The sequence below is a fragment of the Trichomycterus rosablanca genome, chromosome 13 (assembly GCF_030014385.1).
Source record: "Trichomycterus rosablanca isolate fTriRos1 chromosome 13, fTriRos1.hap1, whole genome shotgun sequence".
NCBI lineage: Eukaryota > Metazoa > Chordata > Actinopteri > Siluriformes > Trichomycteridae > Trichomycterus > Trichomycterus rosablanca.
Genome location: NC_086000.1, coordinates 26,100,319 through 26,121,330, shown reverse-complemented (window position 1 = coordinate 26,121,330; position 21,012 = coordinate 26,100,319). Strand labels below are relative to the sequence as shown.

The 21,012-nt window shown below is 38.9% G+C and overlaps 1 pseudogene; it reads left to right on the top strand.

Annotated features, from left to right (window-relative positions):
• Positions 1-21,012, top strand: part of LOC134325437 (protein unc-79 homolog) — a 57,809-nt pseudogene that overhangs the window by 24,898 nt on the left and 11,899 nt on the right.

Here is a 21,012-nt window from a genome sequence, read left to right as displayed (position 1 = left end):
TGTTATTATGTCATAACAGCATTTTCTTACTTTGTATTAGCCTACTGAAAGAGGCAGAGATTCATGCAGAGCAGCGGGAGTTCGAGATGAACCGCCGGCGTCAGCTGGGACTTTCCACCTCCCACCATTCACTGGACAACTTGGAATTCGACAACAAAGAGGATGATCAGCATGATCAGAGGCTGCTCAGTCAATTTGGCATCTGGCTCTTGGTAAGGGGCATTGTTATATGTGTTACTGTTTGTGATTGTTAAATTGGATTATGTATGTAGAATATTACAATTTTGTGAATAAAAAGTCGAGGGTAAATCTAATTTCATAATTTTTCACTTATGTTCGGTGTTAAGTATCATCTAAAGCATTTTTGGGGTCCATCATTTTTTCTATTGATTTAGTGGTCACCAGTTTCCAACCTCTAGTATGTGAACCAAGCTACAGCCTTGTTATAAACTGCTGCATCTGCAGCTTCATAAGGCAGCTGAAAGTACCTGGATGAGGGTGTCAACAGCCCTACATAAATTCAGAAAAGAGATTGGTTAAGTTTACTTTAATCATCAGGAAGGAAAGAAATACAGTTCAGCTTACCAAGTGAGCAGATTCAATTATGCTGTTTTGTAGTTTGTAGTGTTTCACAGTAGTGTTGTATTTTTAGTCTTGCTACCTAGATAATCTGTCCTTTAAATAATTTAAGTCTCCACAAAACATGGGCAGTAATGTGGAGTTGGTACTCTTGCTTTAACTCTATAACGCCAAGCGTATCATATTTGATACATGAGTTTCAGAGACCTCTACATTATCACTAGGTGTATTGTTTTCCTGAAAAACCTAATGTATACAATTAGATACATGCCTTCTGCCCCCACTTTACAAGTTTAACTTCAGACCCCAAAGATGGGATCTGTACATTTGGTGGCACACTGTTACAGTGGCTGTAATTAATGCATGGAGAAAACTAAATAAAATTTATCTTTTCCACTCTACCAATAGCACTGGCAAGTTGTTCATATAAGTGCTGCACACTGAACTTTGCTCAAACCCACACTTTATTTAAAATTTTAGTGGCGTTTTGGTGGTGTTTTTTTGAGACCCCAGTTATTAATTTATAAGTAAAAAAAAAAACTAAAGAAAATTAAAAGTGAAAGGGGTTAAAAATTATGTTCTGTACATTTTTGTTTCTTAAAAACATGCAGAAAACAATTAATAAATAAAAAATATACATTAAATCCTGATTTATCAAATATGATACAAAACACAACATATATTTTTTGTATTTCACAGTAGGTTATATAAACACCCCAGTTTCAAAACATACTACTGACTTACTACTGACTAACCCTACAATATACCACATTCATTAATTCATTCATTGTCTGTTTGACTACTGCTTAATTCTGGTCAGGGTGGTGGTGGGTCTGATTTATTGGGCGAATAGCAGGAAACACCCCGGACAGGTTGCCAGTCCATCACAGTGTAGACATGCCAAAACACACATTCACACACAATTTTAGTATGTCCAGTTGGCTAAGCGGACACGGGGAGAACTCCACACAGAATGGACCCTGGCTATCTGGCCAGGTAATCAAACCCAGGCCCTTCTTGCTGTGAGGCGACAGCACTATCCACTGCGCCAGTTTGCTGCCCTACACCACAAACAAATAACCATTAATAATTTTGCTTAAACAGTCACTTGACCAATAATACTGTTTTACAACTAATGAAATACCAGTTATACTAACAAAAACAAACAAAATGAGCTCATCTTATTAACCCCCATGCCCATTCATCATTTTATCTCTCCACATCCCTTCTTCTGTACTAGGTGAGCCTGTGTACCCCCAGTGAGAACACTCCCACCGAGAGCCTCGCTCGTCTGGTTAGCATGGTCTTTCAGTGGTTCCATTCCACTGCCTACATGATGGACGATGAGGTTGGCAGTCTAGTAGAGAAACTCAAGCCCCAGTTTGTAACGAAGTGGCTTAAGACTGTGTGTGATGTGCGTTTTGATGTCATGGTCATGTGCCTGTTACCCAAACCAGTGGAGTTTGCCAGGGTAAGAAAAGGGTCATGACGATTACTTATATTAATGTGCTTATATACATTTTGGATCTTTTAGATGTTTACATGTGTGATCATAGGTTGGAGGATACTGGGATAAAACCTGCAGTACAGTTTCTCAACTTAAGGAGGGCTTAAACCGTATCCTGTGTTTAATACCCTACAATGTGATTAGTCAGCCACTCTGGGAATGTTTTATGCCTGAATGGTTGGAAGCCATCCGGACTGAAGTGCCAGACAACCAACTAAAGGAGTTCCGGGAAGTCCTTAGGTAAAGTGGCTTTTGCCAAGAGAGTCTTTTTTCATGTAAATACTTAGTTGTACAGTGTTTTTACAATCACAGTATGTAATACCTTATGTCAGTTCTGATCAGTGGCCAGATGGGGTGTGTGGACTGATAAAAAACATTATTAGGAGGCTTGTAATGCTTGCGTAATGCTCTGCTATGAACATATTTAAGAAATCTTAGAGGTACAGACCATCTATTGCAGTGTTATTCAAATATTGTTCAGTCCTGTAAACAGACATTACACTTGCAAATAGCATTGCACCTAGTGTCATTATGACAATTCGACATAGAATAGTGGCCAATGGTCTCAGACTACTAATAAAAATGCTTTAATTTTGCTAAATTTATTACAGTATTTCATTAAACATGTCAAACTTTAAAGGTTTGACATAAAATATCAACAAATGCTGGCTACTGCGGACCTAAACTAAATCCCACTGTTCATTTAAGGGGGCATTTAAAGACAGAGAAACCCAAGCATTTGGTAAGAACACAAGATGCTTAGGAGTATGCTTAAATCATGATTATGAATCATGGATATTAGATTTTACACAAAATTGTGTAGTCCATGAGAGCACTAGCGCATGCTTTCATGCACCCCGTAATGAGGAGCATACCATGCTTGTATCTAAAACATTCTAAAATGTATGTACATGTTGCGAAGAAAACAGTGGCTGTATATCAAATCAACCTTGTAAATAAATCAATACAGATCAATTTATTGTTGCTGTGACATCATGTGCACACCAGCCCATACATCAATGGCTTATCACAAGTAAAGGATAATCATGTGCTTGGTACAAAGTTTAGTATAATTTAAAGTCACAATAAGGTGTTTTATATTTATATTATACTTTACAGAAAAACTGGGTGCAAGTAACAACACTATTTTATAGCACCTTTGATCCTTTAGGGTGCAAACCGAGTGCTTAAAAGTGTACAAATGATCTACAACCTAACATCTAAACAAGAACAGAAAACAAATCATGAATACACGGTAATGCTTTAAAACAAGGTTGCAAATTAATTTTTTTAGAAAATTTTGAAAATATTTGGATGAGAAAAACCACAGTGAGTTGCTCTCTGTGAGCCTTGTCTGTCTGTGTTACCATGGCAACGTACTCCCCATCTAGGTGCTGTGACCTTCATCCCAAACAAGGTCGAATGTTTATTCCCCTCTGGCTCCACTAAATAATTTCAGTACCGAGGTCACTTTTAATGTGAATACAGTCATTTGTGTCCAAAAGTGTCCTTTAAGTATGACTCCTGTCCATATTCAATTCCCCCAAGAACACTCCTTCATTAGTTCACATTCATCATTAATTAAGTCTCTTAATTTGACCTGATGAAAATTGAACGCTTCCTTTGCTTTGGTTAGGTTTTAATGCTTTCTTTCACATTTCTCTCTTTTTTTCCTCCTACAGCAAAATGTTTGATATAGAGTTATGTCCATTACCGTTTTCCATGGAGGAAATGTTTGGTTTCATAAGTTGCAGATTCACTGGGTACCCTGCATCTGTACAGGAACAAGCCTTACTGTGGTTACATGTAAGTGTATGACACACATACTAAATCTCAGTCACAAAAACAACTGTAACAAGTTACTTATATTAGGTTGTTGTTAATTACTAGTTTGCCTCAGCTATTAGGTTTTATTTATGAATTCAAGGCAACATGAGGCACCTAACAGAGCTCTGAGTATGTCTGAGTGGTTAATCGACAAAAATAGATGCTACAAATTAGCACCCTTATGACCTAGTCTCAATTAGAGAATTCTCTCTTTTTAGCCTGAAGTCATTGAAATTCTTCTATTTGAGAATAATATGCATTAAAGACCAACATGCAAATAATGCCTATAACCCGCAATGTCTGCTGTTTGTTGCTGAATATAGTGGTTAGTGGCTTAAATTATAAATACAGTGGTACCTTCAAACTCAATGTCAATTGGTTCTGGGAGTGGCGTTGAGTTTAAAAGGCATTGAGTTTCAAGTTATTTTTTCCAATAAGGATGTATGGGAAACCTGTTAATGCGTTCCATGGTCCCAGAGAACTGCATATATTTTAGGCTAATGTAAAATAATGGGGTTGTTTTTGACACTTATACACTGAAAATAACGCAAGCATAATATAAAAACACTGAAATACAATTAAAAAACAGTTAAAAATCAATCAAAAATACAATAAAACCTGTACTTTACCTTTACTTCTTTATTGTTTTCTTATGCTTCTTAATTACTGGAGAGAACAAATAAGCAGTAATAATTAAGAGAGGTTTAGTGTTTCTGTGTCGTTCTTTTAATAAATATTTTTTTTTAAGATAAGCATTTTAGACTCTCTCTGAAAAGCTGATTCTCACCATTTCTTAGAACCTCGAGCTGTAACACAAGTTTAAAAGTGAAACAGGAGAAAAATCCAGCTGAACACAGATACATGTGGACGCGCGTTCAGAGTAAATTTGACGGTTATTCCACACAAATGCAGATTCGTCTCATATTCGCATGACTTTTTACCGCACTGCTCAAGCCGAGCGCTAAGCAAAGCAGCAGTCACACACACATTGAGTTTTAGGGAAGCGTTGAGTTTAAGGGTACAAATTTCTCGAGTTGCGTTGAGTTTCAAAGATTTTGAGTTTAGGGGACGTTAAGTTACAAGGTACCACTGTACAAGAAAAATGCACAACAGTGTTATCAGACATTTGGCCTCATCTGTATATTAAATATCAAATATCAGTGTAGCAACTGTGCCAGTAATAGTTCCCTGGCCTTGATTCTCTGTTCTGATAACTTTAAATGATAAGTTTGTGCATGGCATGTGTCTATTTTGGGAGGATCGTGGTGAGAAAATATATAGACATGGGCCATGCTGAGTACGGATCTGGGTCAGTGGTATCGTGAGACAAACACTATGATCTGTGGTTCCCAGATAACAGTTGAGTCTTTGCTGTCACATTTTCTGCTGCTGACTGTTTTCGCTGCACGTTTTACCCTGTTAATGCACATAGCAGTGGGTCCCATATACATGAAGCAAACAAACTCTTATTCTTAAAAAAGTTCTCATTTATTTGTGTTGGCTTGTGTTAAATATTTATAAGTTTGTTTTTAAGCATATGTGTTAACTTATTTCACTATATGTCGATATAACTGTGTATAATATTAAACTAAGCAAGTGAAATTTTGATGTCTCCAATAAGAAAAAGGGTCTTATTGTAAATATTTGATTATGATTCTGTGTGCAGGTGCTGTCCCAGCTAGACATTGTTGTGCCTTTACAGCTCTTGATTGGCATGTTCTCAGATGGCGTAAACTCTCTAAAGGAACTGGCCAATCAGAGAAAGACTGGAGCCACAGATTTGACAGGAAATTCAGGAGCCAGAAGGGTATAACCTACATTAATCACTGGATTAGGACATGTAAGATCTAAAAAGTCCACTGAGACAAATCATGTGTAGATGGTAAGATTAGACTGTGAAAATAGCAAGACATAAGTGATCTCGCTCAATTAATGGGTGTACTGCTAAAAGGGAGGTGGTTGTCATGACAACAAGCCAAAACCTAAATATAGTTTTGTTAAAAGGTCTTGATCATTGGCAAACAAGTGATATTTCAAACAGCTGGATGACTAAACGGAAAATAATGTATTGTGCCGTGTTCAGGTAGTTAGATAATACATTTGTAAATCTATTTGTTGTTTATCATAAAAGCATATATAAATGCATATAAGAATTAATCTACAGTATTTGTGTATGTCTATATGTAGGTGAGTGTGGTCTCAGACCCTGGTAGAAGAGGACAGCACAACACCCTAAGTCCATTTCCCAGTCCATTTCGAAGCCCTTTTCGTAGTCCCCTGCGCTGTAGCCCCTTCAGGAACCTGGGTCACGCCACAGGGAACTGTGCTCTAGACCTGGACTGTGATGATGATGACCTGAACCTGGGCTGCTTCATCCTCATGTTTGACCTCATCCTAAAACAGGTGATTATTTTAAAAAGACGTGTTTTTGTTCATGTCAATAGTTTGAACTTTTAATGAAGTGTGAACACAACCTGGTACTGGCATAGTGATCAGAAGGTCACTGGTACAAACCCCACCATCACTTAGTTGGCAGTGTTGAGCCCCTGAGCTTGCGTTGTATTTGGTTGCTTTGGATAAAAGCATCTGCTAAAGGCTGAAAATGAGATATGTTTTGTTATTTTTATATTTGTCAAGCATAAACCTTGCACAGAGCACTGTAATTATGTCAGTGTCAGTGAAACAAAGGATCAGTGTGACTACAATGTCAAAGGCTCCCATTTATCAAAAAATATCTGCCTGCCATTAATGTCTAAATTAAAAGCCATCTATTAGGTGCTTTCCATATAAACGCGACTTATAAGACTTATAGATCTCATGTGGGTAGGTGGCCAGCTGTAGTTTTTGTATTCTTGTGCTCTTTTGGGGGGTTTTACTCTTTATGTTTTTTTTTCTTATATGATAGCAAGAAATTGGCAAGTCTAGTGTTTAAAATGTGTCTTTCTAGACATTGTGTTCATTATAATTATATAGATTTCTAAAAAGGTGTGGGTTGCTCCTCGCCTCTGAAGCCCATTGGATGCATAACCAAGGTAGAGCAATACTATGGTGAAAGAGCCACAAACAAAAGAAAAATGACAAAGTAAAAGGTGGCCAAAATAATGAAAACAAGTAATAAAAAAAATTAAACACCATAGCCCCAAGCGGTGAAGGAACTGATAGATAAGCACATTAGTGTCAGAGGTATCACACTCCACACGATTACCCAGAAAAGAAAAAGGAACACTGGCCCCCCAGGGACATAAACCTATTCTGTTTTTAGTGAATGTCAGAAAATTAAGGTGGCCATGTGCTCACCCCAGAGGGGCATTGGCAGTAAGACCCCAGCGAAACACATGACCACAGAGGAAAGTGGGCAAATTCAAAAAATAGAAGAAAAAGATAAATAAATGATCCCAAAACTAGTTACTTGACCCATCAGCATATAATAACATGTTTTTTGAAAAAAAGAAACAATAGAAAGAACTCAGGGCTGCAATTGGGAGCAAAACAGCCACAGACACAATATGTGTCCACTGTAGATGCATCTCTGGGGCTCTGCTCAAATAGTGTGCCCTCACACCACCTTTGCACAGTAATGGCTGTAAAAACAACTTTCTTAAAGAATTTCAAACAATGCCATTATATAAACTGGCAGAATCAAAGTACCAGCCTTGCAGAGCGTACAGTTGTTAAAAAGGCACAGATACCATACAGCACAATTCCAATGAGCCAGCAGTAAGAAGTCCAACAAAGCCAGCATATAAAAGGCTGTTCCAACTGCAGCAAATTAATGCTGATGAGACACAGAGACTGAGTAAAACAAATGCCTCTAACAGTCCTCTGCGCCTCAGTGCTCCCTTTTGGCCAAAATTGCAAAGCAAGTGGATACCACATCCTTTAATGCATATAAGTGAAGGTGCACTGGTCCCTGGTTACTAAAGTTTTACTGTCACGTTTTTCTAGATGGAACTGCAGGATGATGGAGTAACGCTGGGTTTGGAAGGTAGTCTGGGCAGGGACATTGTTGGCATCATTAACAGTGTGTTCCAGGCTCCATGGGGCGGCTCACATACCTGCCAGAATGATGAAAAGGCAACGGAGTGCAGCCTGTGCCAGTCTAGCATCCTCTGCTACCAGTTGGGCTGTGAGCTCCTCCAGAGACTCACACCACCTGAGGAGATACGCCTAGTGGTGAGATACTGCATATGCAATCTCATATGCATTCACAGGCAGCAATAATTCTTGAATTAAATATGATAAAGAAATGAAATGTTTCCATAACATGATACATTTTCTCAAACTGAAATGACAAAACAGATTTAACACTGACACTGACAAATGCAATTAGCATTAATTTGCTTACCCTGACATTTAGTTTATCGCTCATAATGTGTGTGACATACTAAAATAGCAATAACAATCTTACCCTTCTGTTAATACCCATGTTTCTTTGTCAATTCCCAAGAGTAATTAAGGGTTGAAATACCTAAAAGTTCATCATCATCATTATCTCCAAAAACTCCAAAACATCTTATGTACAGTAACTTAAATTCCAGTTGTAATCAGCCAAAATTAGATACATTAGTTTTACTTTTAGTTTTATAGTGGGAAACAATTGTCAGACTAATTAAATGTTTAGAAATTAGCTGATTTATTTTTAATTCATTTCTTTTTATTTTTAACATGCTTGAATAATAAATATTTGATTATTTTGGTAGAAATTTATTGAAAACTGGCTTAGTATTTTGGTATCTTATTTCACTAAGGCCCTGTTCATAAAATACAGATTTTTTTTAATTCAGTTTTTTTCCTCCCTGTTGTCTAAAATCCATTTAACACCAGAAGTAGTAGAAAAAAACTAGCTATCCACACAAAAGCTCCAAATAAAAATAAAAAACATGAGTATGTCAGCCTAATAGGTGGTATGTTATAAAAGTTAAAATAAAATGAACAAACCTTACAAGCATGCATACTACACAAATATCAAGCAGTAGTACAGAGCAAAGCACTGTAATACCTCCTCCTACAGGTGTATACATAAAGTTCTGAAAAGTGCGGAAGTACATACCAGCAATGGCAATGCATAGCTGATGCCAAGATGACTGCGTTGTTGGAAAGGGCGTTTAACATATTTAGATCAAAGATTAAGGTTTTTTCATTATTTTAGAAAGGTTCAGTTTTCAGTGGCCCATGATACAGTTTCTGTGCAATTTATAGGACATAATGTAGGAAACTAAGGTTTACAAAAATAGCCACATTACCATGGACAAGGCTTAAAAAGCAGCTTATATCAAAGGCCCTATTTATACTAGCGAACTATGCAGGGACATACTGATTTCCAGAACTTAGACATTCTAATCTAAGCATTTATAAATACATTTCTTTAGTGAAATGTAAACTTTTAAATATACACTGAGCACTTTATTCTGTACACCTATCTGGTATGTACATTTATTGGTTATTTTTTTAAGCTACACCCTACAATTGCTGGCTGGAGCCAAGTTTTAAAGTGAAACCAGAATGACTAGTTTAAAAATCAGAATCATAAAACATCAGACAAGCACACAGGTAAACATAATGTGAGTAGTGATTCAATAGTCCTTTTTGGTATTTCTAACAGGAGCCTTCAGACTGCCTTGAAGATAGTCTGGTCTTCCCCATGTTTGAGCACTATCTCAAAGCAGAAAAAACCAGTGTAGAGGGTGCCAACACAGACAACCCTGGCAACCAGGATGATAACCCATGTATGTAACCATGGCAGCTATCAGACAAATAAAATAATATTAATTCATTTGTTTCCAAACACAACCCCTACCATGTCCCATACTGAGATGTAACATCATTCTTCTGTTCTGTAGCTCTGAAGAACAATGCTGAAAGGAAATTCTCCTACCAGCAGCTTCCTGTTTCTCTCAGGCTTATTTATACCATACTGCAGGTAAACATCAAAATCTTGCCTACACCACAGTCTGTTTTCTTTTTCAGTTCAGGTAAATAATGCTTTATCTCTATAGGAAATGGGCAAGTTTGATGAGCCAGACATCCTCTATAACATGTTGAACTGTCTGAGAATTATGTGCCTGCATGGGGAGTGCCTGTACCATGCTCGCAAAGACCACCCTCAATTCCTGGCCTACATCCAAGAAAAGATGCTTATTCCCAGGTATAAACCTTTAAATATAGTGTAGTATTATATTATGCATTAACTGTAATTAACATTTTAGACTTGACCTGTTTAGTCTGCAAATAATCTAATGGCCTTTGAGACAAATGAGTCACTGTTGTGTGGGTGTGTGTGATGCAATGTCTGCTCTGGTGCCCAGCCTGTGGTCCATGCTGAAGTCTGAATTCTGCCAGCTGGCCTCTCTGGCAGTGCCTCAGCTGCTCCATGCTCTCTCACTATCCAATGGTGCTGACATATTCTGGAAGCTGGTGGACAGCAGTTTCAACAGCAAGGACTGGAAGATTCGCTTTGAAGCAGGTCAGATCATTTGCAGGTGGCTGGTTGCTAAAAAGAGGTTTAAGCACTAAATGTGTAGTTTTTGTGATTACTACAGACACATTTGTCATGTACTGAAAAAGAAACTATGTACTTGACTTCAAGCTTGCTTGTAAGGGCAGATATTAAATTGTCAATAAACAAGTAATGTCAAGTTAATTCTGACTCCTGACAACCATATGAATAGTGTTTCTCCAGAACATCCTGGGTGTGTTTGAAAACCTAGTGAGCTCTCTACATAGACAGCACTTTACGTCATCCTATGTGCGCTCCAGAGAAGGAGGCTGTTCGAAATCCTAGATGCCTTAATATGCTCACTACTAAGGCATCTTAAAATTTCAATGCTATTTTGACTCAAGTACGAGGGAGCATCCGATGCTGCCTTAGCGGCAAAGGCAATCCCAGCATTCACTGCGGCACAACTTTTCTCACAGAAAAATAAAAAATATGGCTGATGGTGCAGAGAAACCAGAGGTATTTTTAAACGTAAATAAATTATTATTGATTTTTAATGTGTATAAACTTGCACAAGTGTGATGTATTTGCAAAATTGGGTTTGTCAGCAAATTTAACCGTTTTCGGTACACAGAGGGAGATGTTAGTTGACATGCTAGTGCGTTGTGCCACCCCATCCCATTGGTTTGAATGGCATGAGGCTAACTGTGTTAGCTTAGTTAGCGAAAACTGATGGAATCGCTGTCAATTACTTATTATAATCCTCTCTATTTAGGCAGCTGCCTATGTAGGCAGTAAGACAGCAAGGTAGCTCACTAGGTTTTCGAACACACTAGGTCTTCTGTTTGGGACTTCAGGCTTCTTAATGACTTATTCATTGTTCTACTAATTGTATCCATTCATCCTGTTGCTGGCCGTCCTCCTTCTTTTTCGCCTTCAACTCCTCTAAGCATAATTTTCTTTCAATGAATTGGTTCTTCTCGTAATGTGTCCCCAAATTGTTACAGAAAGTAGTGTACTATCCTCACAGTACCAGACAAACAGTCTCTACAAGAAACTCTCAGGTGTAGCTAATAGAGCTAATGAGCTAGTTAATGTGCAGACAAGATAGCCCTCTGGTGGATGTAAGGTAAAATTTATTCATTTATTCACTGTCTGCTTTACCACCGCTGTATTCTGGTCAGGGTCACGCTTGGTCTCATTGGGAGGCAGGAAACACCCTGGACAGTTCTGTTAGGTAAAAAAAGGTGGAATGTTAGGACTGGATGGTAGACATGATGCCCTGAGATGGATAAGCAAATGTATAATGTTCAAAGTAACACTATTTAAACACTATTTAAATAGATTTATAAATAAATTCCATCCAAACAAAACTCAGTTTTTAATAATTAATAAATTTGATAACAAAAATGATTTACATACTTTCACTGACTGACCCGTTGTGGCTCCTAGAATTCCATTTTAAGCGATATTTGAGTTAACCAAAAGTATTCCTTCATAAATGTACTTTTGCGTTTCATTGTTAGCTGATAAAACGAATTACCTTGCAATTTCTATCTTACATTTATTCTAGCTTTAAAATACTAATGTTACTGTAGAAATAGGAATTCTCCCTGCAAAGCAGTGCTTCTATGTCCTCTTTTCTTCACACTTCCTTCAAGTCCCCCATCCTGCTAATTTGTGGCTGTATGTGTGTGAGTGCTTATTATTCTCCATCAGTTGCCATGGTTACTAGTCAGGCTCCTACAGCATTGAGGAATTGTGGGATTAAATGAGCCTCCTATGATGATTAGCAAGGAGAAGCTGTGACCTTGCAGTGAGACGATTTTTAGCTGAAGAGTGAGAGAATGTTTACACGGCGAACAGGACATGACTAAAGTTAAAGCTAAATACAGTCAGTGTCAGTATACAGTCCACTTAACAATGTACACTGATCAGCCATAACACTAAAACCACCTCCTTGTTTCTACAGTCACTGTCCATTTTATCAGCTCCACTTACCATATAGAAGCACTTTAAAGTTCTACAATTACTAACTGTAGTCCATCTGTTTCTCTGCATACCTTTTTTTTGCCTGCTTTCACCCTGTTTTTCAATGGTCAGGACCCCCACAGAGCAGGTATTATTTAGGTGGTGGATCATTCTCAGCACTGCAGTGACACTGACATGGTGGTGGTGTGTTAGTGTGTGTTGTGCTGGTATAAGTGGATCAGACACAGCAGCACTGCTGGAGGTTTTTTTTATACCGTGTCCACTCACTGTCCACTCTATTAGACACTCCTACCTAGTTGGTCCACCTTGTAGATGTAAAGTCAGAGACGATCGCTCATCTATTGCTGCTGTTTGAGTTGGTCATCTTCTAGATCATCCTCAGTGGTCACAGGACGCTGCCCACAGGGCGCTGTTGGCTGGATATTTCTGGTTGGTGGACTATTCTGGGGTGGAGTTTTTAAACATCTCACTGTCATTGCTGGACTGAGAATAGTCCACCAACGAAAAATATATCCAGCCAACAGTGCCCGTAAGCAGCATCCTGTGACCACTGATTAAGGTCTAGAAGATGACCAACTAAAACAGCAGCAATAGATTAGCGAAATTCTCTGGCTTTACATCTACAAGGTGGACCAACTAGGTAGGAGTGTCTAATAGAGTGGACAGTGAGTGGACAAGGTATTTAAAAGCTGCAGCAGCACTGCTGTGTCTGATCCACTAATATCAGCACAACACACACTAGCACACCACCACGTCAGTCTCACTGCAGAGCTGAGAATGATCCACCACCTAAATAATAAAGCTGCTCAGTGATGGTCCTGTGGGAGTCCTGACCATTGAAGAACAGGGTGAAAGCAGGTTAAAAAAGTATGCATAGATGGACTACAGTCAGTAATTGTAGAACTTCAAACTGCTTCTATATGGTAAGTGGAGCTGATAAAATAGACAGATAGTGTAGAAACAAGGAGTGTATCTACATGTAATAAGCTTTAACTAAACTAGTAAATAAACTACAAATAAATGTCTTCACAGTGGAGCGGGTTGCAGTGCTCTGTCGGTTTCTGGACATTGGCTCAGTAACTAAGAGTCACCTGTTGAAGTATTCGCTGGCCCATTCTTTTTGCTGCTTTCTGGCCAGCATTGAGGATGTCAACCCTGCTGTTGCCACCAGAGCCAGACTACTGCTGGACACCATAAAACGACCCTCACTACAGGTGCACAGCCATACAGTTACTACAGAAATATAAATAAGTCTAGGAGTTAATGAATCCAATGTGCAGATAGACAGTTAGCTTTAACACCATTCTGGTATTTTAATACCTGCAGTAATTGTGTTGTGCATTGTGGCCTGTAAAATACATTTTAATTCGTTTGTTTTCCATCAGGGCCTGTGTCTGTGTATGGACTTCCAGTTTGACACAGTGGTACGAGATCGTCCCATAATCCTAAGCAAACTACTCTTGCTGCACTCTCTGAAGCGGGATATCCCTGCACTGAGCTGGGAATTCTTCGTGAACCGTTTTGAGACACTATCCCTGGAGGCTCAGCTACATTTGGACTGCAATAAGGAATTCCCTTTCCCTACCAGTATGCATCTGTAGTTTTGTTTGCATGTGTTACTGATCACAGACATTTACACAGACATTGGTTTTCTGAGATTTTGCAATCGTAACATTTTCTCAGAATCAGCATTTTATTACTGAGTTAATAGACTTAGAATTAGTTTTTGCTATTAAACTAATAGAAACGTTCTATGTTCTTCCTTGTCACTCAAGCCATCACTGCAGTGCGAACTAACACAGCCAATCTGAGTGACGCAGCTATGTGGAAAATCAGACGAGCTCGTTTTGCACGAAATCAGCAGAAGAGTATCCGCTCACTTCGAGACAGTGTAAAGGGCACATCAGAATCCAAGCGAGCCTTTTCCTTGCCTGAGACCTTTTGCAACAAATTCCGTGAGTCTCATTTGTATGTTCGTATGTTGCTGAGTTGGTCTGTTACAGGGTTTGGCAGAAAATGCAGTAAAATCAACTTAAAAACACTTAAAAACACACACTATTTAGTAGAGACTTATGTTACGTTATGTTACATTATAATGCTACTTATGTTACTATGCAAATATTCTGTTAAATAAATAAAAACAACGTAACAAAAGTATTTGAAATAGTGGAAGTGCAGTATAGCACAGGTCCTGGTGACGTGAGTTTGATGCTCTGAAGTCCACGTGGGTAGTCTGGTGTCCTTTCACCTCTTTAAAACATATAAGTAGGTAAAATTACTACTCCAAATTGTCCTTTTGTGTAACCGAGGAAGTGGCTGCATGAACAAGTAATGTGCTGCCATAAATTGCCATATTCAAAGGAGTTTTCTGGCAGATCCTGTAATGCACAAACCAAGCACAAATAGTTTATTTTTATATTGTAAATACATATTCTAAAAAGGTTAATTTCTGCCAACTCTGTTTTTTTTGTTTGCTTGTTTATGCATTTTCTCCCCTTTTTCTCCCCCTTTAGTGCGTCCAATTGCCCAATTGCATTATGCTTCCCCTCCGCCTATGCCGATCCCTGCTCTGACCAAGGAGATCGAAGCTAGCCCACGCCCCCTTCGACACGTGGGCAGCAAGCCGTATGCCTCTGATCACCCACACATTGACGAGTGTTGTGCCACCTAGCGGTGTGTATGGAGAGACACACCCTAAGAGCACTCTTTCCTCATCTCTGTGTAGGCGCCTCTAATCAGCCAGCAGAGGTCATAATTGCACCAGTCTGACAGAGAGACCCTATCCGGCTTAGTCCCGCCCATCTAAACAACAGGCCAATTGTTGTTCATGTGACCGCTCAGCCTCAGCCGGCAAGGCAGAGCTGAGATTCGATACGATGTATTCGAGATCCCAGCTCTGGTTGCAGCGTGTGTTTTTACCGTTGCGCCATCTGAGCGGCCAACCCTGTTGTGTTTTTTTTTTCTTTCTTGCTGTCTCTTGCACTTATTCAACAGTGTCTTGATTATTCGTTGCTGTATCGTTTTTAGCTTCAGACAAGAACCTCAATTATGTTTCAGACCTAGGTGTAATAATGGAATTATTTAGTTCCTAATAATTTGGTCCGTTACAGAAAAAAATACTTTGGTAGGATGATGGATAATTTGAGTAATGCTACTGATGTTTTTGACTACAAAGCATAAACACATTGAACATTGAATCCTTGTAGAAATGTGATTAAGCAATGTTGTACTCTATAATGATGTTATTGTGTGTGATATAGCTCTAAGACTTATAAGACAAGAACACTCAGCTCCAACACTTGGCAATATGCTGGAAAAAGTCCTGCCAGGTAATGGCATTTTTCACAAAAGTACTTTTTGATAATAATTTTTTCAAATGTTTTTTGAAATTCATATAAACCATTATTGGTTGTTCAGAAGCCCTCCAATCAGGTGTAAACCTCTATTTTATACAGCCCATCTGCCAGCTCAGAGCTCTCCTCCAGAAGATAATGTAGTCATCAAAGATCTCCTTCCAGAGGATGCAGGCATTGACCACCAGACTGTTCACCAGCTTATTATGGTCCTGATGAAATTCATGGCTAAAGATAAGAGCAGTGCAGAAGCAGACATTGGCAGTGCCAAGGCCTTTAACACAGTCAAGAGGCATTTGTATGTCCTGCTGGGATATGACCAACAGATAGGCTGTTTCATGATTGCCCCACAGAAGATGCGCTCCTCCACCTGCTTTAATGCATTCATAGCTGGCATTGCACAGGTAAACATTTTTACTGCTTACTTTATTACACAAATCGTTTATACATGTAAAAGTAAAATAATAATAATGAATAATTAAAATAATAATCTAATACTGATATTTCTTTTAAGTAAAACTGGCCAATACATATAGATATTTACTCTATATTTACAGGTGATGGACTACAACATTGCTTTGGGAAAGCAGATGCTGCCCCTTGTGGTGCAGGTGCTAAAGTACTGTACATGCCCCCAACTCAGACCAAACTTCCAGGAAGCACCACGTTGCTCACTTTGGGCCCTGAGACCACACATCAGACAGATGTGGCTCAAAGCCTTACTTGTTATTCTCTACAAGGTACTAAATTTTATTTTATAATTTGTTTATTTAATTCTGATTCTACAAGGTATAGAAACGTCATTATTTAGAGAAAAAAACAATTATATTGATGTACTCTACTGAGACAAACCAGTAATTTGGTTTCTTTCCACCTTCCAAAACATGCAGAAAGTTACCCCTAGAGTTGTGTAAATCTGATTATGTAAATGAATGTGTGATTACCTTTGTTCAACTGTCTCCCTGTTCATGGTTTTTTCCTGCCTTGCATCATGTTTCCAGGTAGTGGCAAACCAACTGCAAATCTGACCCTGACAACAATGTCCAATTACCAAACTGTTACTATAAAGCTTGTTTTTCAACATACTTTAATGTGGAGGTCATCCTTAAATTCAGGGCGGCACGGTGGCTTAGTGGGTAGCACCACAGCATGGAGGCCCTGGTTTCGATTCCCAGGTGGGACAGTCCGGGTCCTTTCTGTGTGGAGTTTGCATGTTCTCCCTGTGTCTGCGTGGGTTTTCTCCGGGAGCTCCGGTTTCCTCCCACAGTCCAAAGACATACAGTCATATTAATTGGAGATACAAAATTATCCATGATTGTGTTTGATATTGAACTGATGAATCTTGTATAACGAGTAACTACTGTTTTTGTCATGAATGTAACCAAAGTGTGTGAAACATGACGTTAAAATCCTAATAAATAAATCCCTTAAATTCTTCCTTGTGAAGTAAAAAAGTAGTACAATTTTGAATACACTGAGTCACTGGGTGCAGGGCAACAACACACCCTAGACAAGGAGCCAGTTCATGGATAACAACACATTCTCATTCACTCTCTCACCTACTTAAGCCTGAATACTAAAAAATATAAAACTCCTTACAGACAGAGAATAGAAGTAAAAATATCTCAAGATCTTGATATTTCAGGACTCTGGTGGCTCATTATATCAGCTGTGCCACTGTCCTGCCCACAAATATGTTTTTTTTATTGTATACTGACTGCACCGATAATAATGTATCAGTTGTAGACTTTGGTTATAAGTTATAAGTTTTGAGGCAGCATTTCGTTGCAGCTTTTTGTAAACAGCGTTTACAAACACATCAATTATTGCTTTTGTTGTTGAATGTGGAGATTAAAATAATGGAGTATTCTTTTAATATATCGATTATTATCAATATGTATTCCACGTGTCTCCAAAAATATGTTGAGTGATACTCTATGTGTCTAAAATAAGCAGCAAATGATGCTTTTCCAACAAATCAAGCATTGTAAATAAACGATGTGAAGTGAAGCTCCCTCATGTGGCTGAACATGAAATGAAATGAAATGTAGTTAAATAATATTATATTTAAAATCCCAGAAAATAAAACAAAGTTTGAATTTGCTGAAACTGATATTTTGTATCCTGAATGCTCATTTAACATAAAAAAAAATCAGAATGAAGTCAGATTGAAACATTTAGATGTATAGTTCCAATATACATATTGCAGTGATTGTTATTGGAATAATAATGCTTATGTTTACACTGAGCATATTTTTTTGACATTTGTCTGTTGCAGTACCCATACAGAGACATGGATATGAGTAAAGAGGTTGTGCTGCACCTGATCCACATCACCATCAACACCCTAAACGCACAGTACCACAGCTGTAGACCTCATGCTTCTGCTGGGCCACTCTACAGCGACAACTCAAATATGAGCCGCTACAGTGAGAAAGAGAAAGGTGAAGCTTCATTAACACAGATATGTTTAAATATAGCATAATTATTTTTAAGTGTTTCTACTTTATTATGAATGTAGTCAACTCTTTGAGATCAATCCAAACGAATTCCTAATTTAAATGATATGTGTAATTTATTCATTAACCTATTAAGCCTGAATTTGGATTCACTCATTGTCACTGCAGTTACAATCACAAGTTACAGCACTCAGGTGGAGCAGTGGTAAAACATGCTATCACACCAGCTCGGTTCAAATCTCAGCTCTGCAACCGGCAGGCTGGGTGCCTACACGAACAATGATTGACTCGGTCTCAGGAAGGGTGCCGGAGGGAATTCCTCATAATTGATGCTATTACGACCTCTGCTGGCTTATTGATGGCCTGCACAGAGACAGGTATAATGGCATAGGCTCTCTGTACACAAAGCTGGTGCACATATGAACTCGGTGAAAAGATGCAGTCGGCTACTGCACACGTGTCGGAGGAGGCATGTGTCAGTCACAATTCTCCACAGTCAGGAGTGGAAGTTAGCATCAGTAGAGGTGAAGTCTAATGCAATCAGGTAATTGGATATGACTAGACTGGGAGAAAAATTAGGGAAAAAGTGCAAAAAAACCCCACAAACGAGAATTTTCGAATATAAAGCCTTGCACCGTTGCTAGATGTTCTAGGTTTACATTCAACTGTTACTATTAAGGCAGGCTGTGCTGTGTTGTATCTTCTATTCATTCTATCATTTAATTTGTAAGTGTTATTTAATGACTGTGGCACTTTTCTTCAATAATCTGTGAAATCTGTGATTTTTGAAAAATGAATTCACGTTCCCGTGAATTTAGTAGGGCCCTAATTGTACCGTAGATGTAACTGATAAAATAGACATGATTAGAGAAAAAGTTATGTTAACCTTACAATGCTATAGTACAGAATACGGTGCAGCAGCTGTAGTTATAACAGTACCTCTTGGTGTGGCTTGTTTTGCAGAGGAGGACAGTGTGTTTGATGAATCAGACATCCATGATACTCCCACGGGAGCAGGCAACAAGGAATCCCAGACTTTCTTTGCTCGGCTTAAACGGATCGGAGGCAGCAAATCTGTCAAATATCAGCCTGTGGAGCTCAATGCCCAAAAGAGTATGTGTCTGATAGTTTCATTTTGCTCAGTAATTGTAATGTTTTTTTTCTTGGCATACGTTGTAAAGAAGATCTTTACGCTCTGTTTTAGGTGATATTGAGTTGGCAGAGTACAGGGATGCAGGAACGTTACAGGACAATCTGCAGCACTCAGCACGAGATGACAGCAGCAACAAAAAGAAGCGGTTACAAGCTATGCACAAACAGAAATCTCTGGACATTGCAAACACAGACTCCATCCTCTTTAATCTTGACGAGCATCGACGTAAATCCTGCATTGACCGTTGTGACCTGCAGGGACCTCCTCCTCCACCTCCTTCATCCTCCAGCTCTACAAACAGACAGTCATGTCAGTCAGACCGACAGTTAGATAACATTAGGCCTGTAATTCCAGAAGTACGACTGAGCTGTATGGAGACATTTGAAGACAAATCCACAGGGCTTGACTTACCCCTGGTCATTCCTGGTGGGACCACTCATGGGAAAGAAGATGGTGACCTAATAGATCTCTCCTCTGACTGTACTTCCCTACCAGAAAAGCGCTCCATTCTCTCTTTGTCTGACAGTGACTCACTGGTCTTTGAACCCCTTCCACCTCTGCGCATCGTTGAGAGTAACGAGGACCTGTTTGAAGCGCTTTCAAAACCACCAAGTGGAATGCAAATTAAATCAGAGCATCCATCACCATCATCCGCCAGCACTGTTCTGCGTCTGTCACCTCTCTTCCAGGTGAGTGTGGAGGATTGCTCCAAAGAGAAAACGAGTGAATCAACCAGCCCTGCCAAAGGAAGTCCAATGCTGTCACTTGGCAGTAGGAAGTCCTCCATAACCCCGACTGCATCACTGGAGATCCCAGATCTCACATATCATTCTGGACCAGAAAGTTCCATGACACTGAAGCAGAAAAGAGACCTTTTTAGGAAGACACCCAATGTCCCTGATATGTCAATAGATGATGGAGGTATACAGTCTGAGGACAAAGCAGGAGGAAGCCCTTCTAATAGATCTGTCTGCCTTAACATACCTGAAGACACACTGGAAAGTCTGGACCCTCTAAAGGCCAAGAAAGAAGAGGAGGTAGGTGCCGAGGATGATATTGATGCTGAGGAAGATGATGATTCTGGTGATGACAGAGATAGTGAGACCAAGCCAGATAACGATAGTGACGAGGCAGAGTTTAAGATCCAGATTGTACCCCGTCAAAGGAAACAAAGAAAGATAGCAGTGAGTGCCATTCAAAGGGAATACCTGGACATCTCCTTTAACATTATGGACAAGACAGGGGAGCAAACAGCAGATTCAGGTAAATTTGTGATTGTTGCCTTCATAAAACTGTGACATACATGCAGAAGTAAACTCCATATTAAACATGTACATTGGAAATATTTAACTACTCAAAGAAAAAAATTTATAACTCTAAACTTCACTGCAAAGCTAGATTTTTTTCTAGACTTGATCAGTTGAGTGATACAGCAAATGTAATATTTTAGAGTAGCAATATAGTTTGGTAATACAGCCATGTCACAATAATTGAACCCCTATGCTGATCTGAACCCCTGCTTCAAGTCTGTATGGCCTAAAATTAGGTTATAACATGAATAAACTATTGAAAACTCAATAATAATCCTTAATTTGCTTAAGCTGTGATGTATTATATAATCACCACCCAGAGATTCAAGTGTTCAAAGTGTGTTGCAACCATAGTAAAAACTGCAAACGAACAAACGAACTGCACAATATTCTGTT